The sequence below is a fragment of the Sceloporus undulatus genome, chromosome 6 (genome assembly GCF_019175285.1).
Source record: "Sceloporus undulatus isolate JIND9_A2432 ecotype Alabama chromosome 6, SceUnd_v1.1, whole genome shotgun sequence".
NCBI classification, from domain to species: Eukaryota; Metazoa; Chordata; class Lepidosauria; order Squamata; family Phrynosomatidae; genus Sceloporus; species Sceloporus undulatus.
In genome coordinates, this window is record NC_056527.1 from 95124994 (window position 1) to 95133995 (window position 9002).

At 40.8% G+C, this 9002-nt stretch overlaps 1 protein-coding gene across 3 annotated transcripts in view; it reads right to left on the minus strand.

Annotated features, from left to right (window-relative positions):
* Positions 1-8168, minus strand: part of LOC121934298 (speckle type BTB/POZ protein) — a 50950-nt gene extending 42782 nt beyond the window's left edge. Inside the window, exon 1 of one of the 3 annotated variants that reach the window (XM_042474661.1) lies at positions 8053-8168. The gene's annotated coding sequence lies outside the window, so the exon portion shown is untranslated. Of the gene's footprint in view, positions 1-7374; positions 7719-8052 lie in introns of those variants that run through there. The other 2 variants (XM_042474663.1, XM_042474660.1) reach the window with 2 other exon arrangements.
* Positions 8169-9002: the final 834 nt, after the last annotated feature.

Genomic DNA, 9002 nt, shown 5'->3' on the forward strand with positions numbered 1-9002 from the left:
GTCTGGAAATACCACCTGTAACTTTCTGTAAAGGAATAGCCCTAAGAGTTAAAAGGACTGTAATTTAGCCTTCTTTTTCCATTTGACACCTTTCTTTCTTATTCTTTATTTTGTGGCCTCTGCAACCATGTCACGGTCAACTTGACAAGATCCCAACAGTTCATAAATATTTGAACTGAAATGTTTACTTAAGGAAAAAAAATTAAGCCCATTGACTCCTAAATTTAACTGCTGAATAGTAAGTCAACACTTAAATAAATCACCTGATTTCTAAGGATCTACTATAACTAGCAATGGGATTTGGGTCTTAAAGTGGATGAAACATATTCAAACAAATTCAAAGTTTTGTGTAGAATTTTTCTTGGGATATTCATCTTTATATTCTTACATGTACTTCTTCTACACTGTTTATATTTAAGGAGAAAGGGCACCAAAAATGGTTCAGATACTGGTTTTAGAACACTCAACAAACAGCGCATGATATGATGTAACTGTCCATGAACCTATCGACCATAAATCGACTTCGTGTATAAGTCAAAGGAAGGTTTTGGGGCCAAAATTATGGATAAGTCGAGGATAAAGTGCATGGTAAAACTTAGGGGCATAAACAACGGATCTAACGGATGAAGCAAAGGAAAACAATGCCCAAAAAAGTTACAAAATTCCAAGAGGCATGCTTGTGCTCACACTAAAGGCTGGATGGATGAGAGTAGATGAGGTCTGGTGCTTCCAGGACAGATTACACTCATGCCTTTTACCAGGGGATGGTTCCCTTTTCTTAATAAGAGCTAAGGTACAGTGCTACTTACATTGATAAGTCAACATAGGTTTTTCAGGTCAATTTTTTGACTAAAATTTCTAGACGTATATTTGAGTATATACAGTATCAGCCACTTTCTGTTGCAGTTACTATGGGACCACTAGTTTCACTATCACTAGCACCACCCCAGACTCATCTGCCTAATATTATACTGGCATTCATTTACTGTTACCAATTAATTTTATTAAACATTTATTTAAGAATTCCAAATTTTTCATAGAAAAAACTAATCACTGGAAAAGCTTCTCCCCCACATCACTGACATCAACATCAAAAGCTGTGCACAACTTGTGGTAACAATGCCATGAAAGGCAGCATAAGCTTTTAGACAGCAGGGCGCTAGCCTATCCATAGCCCAGTTTTATATAACAGCAACACTCTATTAGGTTTGTTCCAGAGGAGAAACAAAAGTAAAAGATGGCAAAGACAGAACCAGAACCCTAAATGCAATAGATCAGCAACTAGCATAGCGATAAGGAATACTACTATAATAACCTATGCAAAGAAATAGAAACTGACAACAAAGAAAGAACAGGAGACCTCTTCAACATGATCTGAAAAATCAAAGGGAAATGTAAACCAAGAGTAAGGCTGCTATACAACCAACAGAAGGACACACAGCATGACCAAGTAGAAATAAAAAGATGATGGAAACAATACACAAAAGAAATGTATAAGAAAGATTAAAGGATGACAGATTAATATACTGAAGAAGCATACGAACCTCCAATTTTAGAAAGTGAAGTTGAAGCAGTACTCAGAGCGCTATGGAAAAATAAATCACCAGGAACAGATGGCATATCAATATACTTGCTTCAATCAATAGAGATAGATTGAAAATATATTTCAATCCCCAGGAAAGGGGACAAAAGGGACTGTACCAACTACAGGACCATTGTATTAATTTCCCATGCATGCAAAGTGATGTTCAAAATTCTACAATAAAGACTTCTACCATACATGGAAAAAGAAATACTAGCTGTCCACGCTGGTTTCAGGAAACGAAGAGGCACTAGGGATCCTATTTCAAACAGTTGTTGGACAATGAAATGTACCAAAGAATTTCAAAAGAATATTAACCCGTGCTTTACAGACTATAGTAAAGCTTTCGATTGTATAGAGCACAATCTATGGGTATGTGGGCCGCTCTTAGAGAAATGGGTGTGCCACAGCATTTCATTGTCCTGATGTGTAACAGACTACTGTCAGAACAGAATATGAAGAAACGGTTTGGTTTGAAATTAGTACGGTGGTCAGAAAAGGCTGCCTTTTATCATCCTATCTGTTTAAGTTGTATGCTGAAAACATCATACAAAAAGCATTATTAATGCAGAGGTAGGAGGCGTGAAAACTGGAGGAAGAAATAACAATTTAAGAAGTGCAGATAACACCGTACTTCTAACAGAAAACACCAAAAACTTGGAACAATTGTCAAGGCAGAAAGTGCAAAAGCAGGTTTATAGTTGAAAGTTACAAGCAATAATAAATATAATCACCACAGAGGATGTACATAACTTTAAAGTCAACTGTGATTAAATGAATATGTCAACTGTGATTAAATTAATGTGTAACGGCAGCACAGTGTGTAATGTTTTCCCAAATATTACTACCCAGTTAAGTCCCTGGTGTAAACTGCAGCCAGGACTGAGCAAAGCAGGGCTGGGCAATTGCCTTGGAGCATGTGTAAATTTTGACCCAGACACTTCACAGGCTGCATCTCTCCACTGCAAGCACCTCCATTTTCCTGTGTACTCACTCCCTCTCAAAATGGCATTCAGCATGACACCACTCCCTACCAGCATTTTGAGAGGGACTACAGAGGCAAATGGAGGGACTAAAAATAGGGGGAGATTCTGGAGGATTATGTGAGTGTGGATGCTTTCTCATATTTTTCATATGTTCGTAGGAATATTATTTTTTTGTCTCTGACTTCCAGTAAAAATTGCCTGAAATTTTTGCCAAGGTATTTTTTTAAAAATTGGGTTAGGGGGCTTTGGGGGACTGATGAAAGAATCAGGGGTGTGGGCACATGCAGCCTATGCTTGTACTGCAGGCCACAAGGTTGTGAGTTCAATCCCAGGGGCTCCCAGGTCTAATCAGCCTTGCATCCTTCCATAGGTCACTAAAATGAGTACCCAGATTGTTGGAGGCAATTAGCTTATACATTATAAACCGCTTAGGGAGTGCTTAGTTCACTGATAAGCAGTAAGAGCATGTACTTACTATTGCTATGGGCCTTGCTCTGCCCACTCTTAGTCTAAAACCATTAAACTTAGCAGGGTCTCTTGTATTTTTTGTCACTGCTGTCAAATTGTGAGAGGTGAATTTATAATATAAAATCAATTAAAAATACTATGATCAAAAATATAATTAAAACTACCATGTAATTGTATTCAAAACATTATGACTAAAATACTGTAATATTAATCCATCTATAGAATTAGATGGGCAAGAAACAAAATGCTTAAGATCTTTCTGTGACAGTGATACTAAATATATAATACAAGAAGGCAGGCAGGCCTTCCGTTATTCTGGCTCTAATTACTCCAACAGACAATGGCAAAACCCACTCATTAAAGTAGTTTCTAACACAAAACTCTGCTCCTGTCATTTTTATACTGTTTGTAAAAGAGGAAGAAAAATATATGGCAGCATCTTTAAAACTAATTGGTTTTTATTTTTGGATATGCAAAGTGAATATAATTATATGCATACTGTATATGGCTAGTTGCTTGTATTTACCAGGAGATCCCAAAATTAATGCAAGTACTGACCTGTGCCCACAAAGCCAAAACACAGTTTTACAAATTCCTGACAAACAATAGAATCAACATCGATATTTTGGGCATTACTGGTTCAGTATGAAAAAAAATCTGAGCCAGGACACCTGAAAGAATGGATCTCAAACTGCAACACAAACCATCTGAAGGTGTGCATAACCTCTTTCTTTTGTGAACCCTTCCACAATGTTTTGGCCCAGCTGTGATCCAGATTTAACACCCAATCTACTAAGGTGCTTTTTGTCATGACAATACAGACAGAATCTTTCCTACATGATACCTCCTGGATTGTACAACTTTAGACTGAAGCTGGTGATTAAATGTTTGAATGCTCCATCCACACTCAAAACTAACATGTCTGAGAACAATTTCTAGTTCAGTCTTTTCCTGACAAGCATGTATGGAATGTGCAGGATGTATTTCAAGTGAGAGAGCATCGTAACCTTTTGGCTAAAGCTGCATCTGCACTTTGACACCACTTTAACTGCCACAGCTCAATGGGTCAATTCTGGGATTTGTGTTGTTGTGAGAAATTTAGCCTTCCCTGTCACTAAGCTCTGGTGCCACAACAAACTACAGATTCCAGGATTCCATAGGATGGAACCATGTAAATTAAAGCGGTATCAAACTGGATTAATTCTGCAGCGTGGCAGCAGCCTAAAGGTAATGTCAGTCCCACTTACAGTAGGCCCATTGAAATGAATGGGAACTGACATTGCCTGCTTACTGGACCTCCTGAGGAGGGTCCTCAGGACCTCCACAATTTGGGAGCAGCCACCAAAAAGGAGCTCTCTCATCTCTTCACCACAAGTCTGGGATTATGGAGGCACTGAGAGAAAGCATTCCCCACAGATTTCAGAGCATGGTCAAGCTCGTATAAGAAGATAGTTTTTCAAATAGTCTGGACTCAAACCATGTAGGGCTTTAAAATTCACAGCCAGCACTTTGAGTTCTGCCTGGAAATGGCTTGGTGACCCTCTGTTTCCACCTACAATTATACAACCCAGGGAAATGATGGTCCTGGAGGAGCTGAGGCCAGAAAACTTTCTGGAAGAGAGGCAGGAGATTCATGGCCACACTTTGCCCACCTCTGATTTGGGGTTTCTTTTTATCCCTCAACATCAAGGCCTGAAAGGAAATCACTTTGTTTCTACACTGGACTGTTTTGGCCTTTTTTAGTTTCTACTCCAAGAAACCACCAACTTGTTCTTCCCCCTCATTTTCTTTGAGTCTTTCTTCTCAGAAGGCCCCAAAAGAATTTCACACCTTCTAGGCCAATTGGTTTCACAGAAGAACACTTTGAATTATCCTTCCCTAGTTTAAATTCACCACTTCACAACCTAATTTTTTTTAAGAACATCTCTGCCTCATTAACGCTCCACAAAAGCAACCTACCACTTCTCAATAGCCATTATTTCAGACTTTAAGACAGTATTGCAAATGAACTTTACAAAAATAACTAGTGTCTCTGTTTTTTTACTAGCTCTCCTGCCTACACAAATCATCAGTGTTAATAATGTGTGCCTAAAAAGAAAACAAGGAGCAGTTCACAAAAGGTTCCTGCCTGAGCATGTAAAAGCCATTTATACTACAGCTGAGCGGCTCTTTAGAAGTCCTCCTTCAATCTCAAACTCTTTCCCTCGTCCTGCATGACAGATAATCAACAGGTCCCACTGTCTGCACTGGACAACCTACCCAGAAATCGCCACTCTACTGATAATTATAATATGATATGCCATACTACATCATCATCATCATCCATTAGTTTTATTTCCACTCTTACAAAACTTCACTCCAATTTTTCCTCTGCACTTATTCACTGCTAACATAAAACAGGGTGGACTGAGCTCTCTCCCCCAAATTATGCTGATTTCATTCCCTGTGTGCAAGAATATAACAATAAGATGTGCCAGGAGGTTTCACACTCACTCCCCAGTTGTGGAACTCTTCCCATAAGAAATGGAAAACCTTTGCTTTGACAAGTTACTATGGATAAGGAGGAATGCACTTTGAACAGAATCTGGGATGGTAGTTACAGTCCACATGGTTTTACATGTTATCTATTCTGGACTTTTAGACATTTGGTGGGTTAAAAAGCTTTTCTAAAAAAAGAAATATCTTGGTTGATCCTACAGTATATATTATAAAGCTGATTCAGTCCTGATTTCCAGCCCCTGAAGTTTAGTTATATTTGTTTAGGTAAGTTACACATATAACTCAAGAGAATAGCAGAGAAGGTATTTCTACATGTAAAAAAACAACAATGCTTTGTAGACACTTAATAGGTTGGCCAAAACCTGGATTTAGAAGTCTGGCCAGACATTAGCACTCTCATATGTTGAATAATAGTGGAACAGGAAGCCTTTCAGCAGCTACAGCTTGGCGTTCCATTGCAGTACAGCTGACAGGTCAAGAGCCATCTGCTAAAACTTCTTTCCTGTATCCAACACCCCATGAAGACAAGAGCAACATCAGACAATGATAAAGGCTTTACACTGTCTACCAATCAATCACTGGCCCCATACAGACAGGCCAAAATAAAGTTGCTTTGGGCCACTTTGGAGGTATGCTGTTTAAATGATGCATGCGTCCTAAGAGTCTGGAAGCCGTGCCAAAGCCATGCTCCAGTCCTCCAAAGTCGTCCAAAGCAGCTTTATTTTGGCCTGTCTGGATGGGGCCACTGACAAGAGAAATGTCAAATTAAAAATCTGTAAGCTGCTCTGAGAGCCCTTGTGGCTGAAGAGCGGGGTATAAATACTCTAATAAAATAAATAAAAGTGGGCCTCTGCTTACATTTCTAACCTGCCCTATCTCAAAGGCTCTGTGTTTCTCCCTATAAAGTGAAAGAAGGACCCTACATCCTATAAGTGAAGTGTGTAATGGAAAAGGCCTCAAGGAATATGGAGTCAGAAGGCATCCAAAGCCCATCCAGTGCAAAAATGTACATTTGCTGGAAGCCAATCTCCTTTGCATCACTTCACCAACAACTTCATGCCAATACTCTTTAACTAAGGGGAGTTCAATAGATTGAGAGTCTAGTGGTTTAGGCGTTCAATTATTGACTCTGAAGACCTGGGTTTGATTCATCGCTCAGCCAGGAACCCAACTGGGTGACCCTGGGCAAGCCATACACTCTCAGCCTCAGAGGATGGCAATGGCAAACCCCTACGAAGAAACTTGCCAAGAAACCCCCATGATAGGTTTTCCTTGTAAGCCGCCTTGGGTCCCTTCCTGGGAGAAAGGCTGTATAAAAATGAAATGAAATAGATAAATAAATAAAATACTGTCTATACTTGACTATAAGTCAACCTCATATATAAACCGAGGGCAGGCTTTGGAGCCAAAATTATGGATTCTGATATGCCCCGTGGATAAGTCAGGGGTAAAATTTAGGGACATGTAGCGAAAGATGTAAAGGATGAAGCAAAGGAAAACAATGCCAAAGAACTTAGAAAATCCCAGCAGACATAACTATTTGTACTCATACTAAAGGCTGGATGGATGACAGAGTAGAGGAGCTCCGCTCCGCTCTGGGCCCACAACAAACTCCAACTCCCAGAATTCCATAGCCTTGAGTCAGACAAGAGTTAAAGCAGTGCCAGACTGGGTTACCTCTCCAGTGTGGATGCAGCCTAGAAGGCACAACAACAACAAGGGCATACTAGATCTCTTCTGCCCTTTTAAAGGCTCAGCACCATCTTCTTCCCCAACTGTCCCTAAGGAAATCAGGCCTGCTTTCTGCTCCTAGGAAGGCAGAGCCAGGGCTCTTCTTACCTGTTGGCCCCAGTAAGTAACTTCTGCCACTTTCTTCACTCAACTGGAGGGAGCCAGTGGTCCAGAAGGTGGAAGTTTTATTAAAAACTGAATAAATATTTACTAAAAAGGCAACTTCTGCCCACCATTCCTGGCCCCCCTCTTCCTCCTCCCTTTTGAAAAGCAGCAGCCAGCAACACTCATGGCTCACTATTTGGCAGCATCTCTCCCTCTTGCAACGCTGCAGAGGATCACTATTCCGCAAGGCCCCTGCAACAACGTTATGCGCATGCGCCGCAAATAGAGGGGAGGTTAAAGAAAGCCAGGAAGCTGCAGGATGTGACTGTTCCTCTTTTCGTTCCTTCCTCTGCGCACGCGCAGAAGAGCAGCCTCCCACAAAAACTTGCGTGCCCCGGGCTTCACCTCCACCTCCCTCTTCCTTTCCATACACGGCGCCTGCGCGGGCTTTGAACCAACGCGCATGCGCCGTAGTTCCGAAGGAGGAAATCACACCACGGCGCATGCGCAGCTCCTATCCAAATGTGTTGGGTTTTTTGCTTCCCCTCTGGCCCCGCCCCTTCTCTCTGCGTCAGGGCCCTTGCAACCGACCGACCGTTGGCTTTTATGGGTCTCTCGCTCGTACTCTTTGTCTCCTGTTGCCCCTGCCGCTCAGTCTAGTCGTCACCCGTTCCGCCTCACCTGATCGCGATACGCGGTGGCTGCGGCCGTCCCCTTGTGGTCTCCTCATAGCGCCCTGACCTGACACATCCGGGACTTTCCCGTGACGTAGACGCGACGCTCCTTTCATTCATCAGTGGGAGGCGGTGAAGGGGAGGTGGCGGCGTCGCGCATGCGCAGTGAGGAACGTGAAGCAAAAGGGCGGGAAAAGTAGCCCAAAGAGTCATTAAATAATAAAACAACGAAGAAAGGGCCATGTATCGGCAGTACTACTGTAGTGTAGTGGTTTTAGCGTTGGACTACGATCCTGATAGGACCGGGTTCGAATCCGAGCTTGATCACAAAAACTGTTTTCACCAAGTCTCTCAGAAAACCTCGCCATAAGCCAGAAAGGACTTGGAGGCGCACTGTCACAACATGACGCCATAAAAGGGAGTCACTGAGGGGCTGCCCTTGTTGTTGTTGTGTGCCTTCAAGTTGTTTCAAGATTATGGCACCCTGACAGCCCCCCCCCCCATATTTTTTAAAAATATATATTTTTATTGAATATTTTTCATAACATATAAAACAAATAACAACCTCAATAAAGCAAACAATACAAAACAAAACCCAGCAAAAAAGTATTGACAATTAACCTATGACAAAAATACATTAGTAGTGATACTCATTCAATTTCCTTTACTTGTTATACATTCATTATCTAAAGGTTTTTTAATCATTCAAATTCATTTTAAAACTAATAGCCGATAATTAAAAGTCAATAGATCAAGTCTTCGGATCTTTCCCTGTTTCGTTTCCTTAAATTTACTTCTAACCTGCATTATTGTATTATTACTGCCCTAGTATTTGTATTGAACTGTGTGTGTGTGTATATATATATATGTATATATATTGTTGCTAAAGTTGATATTTGTTAGTTACATTAACTATGTTAGAGTATATTTTAATTTATTACATTGATAATGTGGATT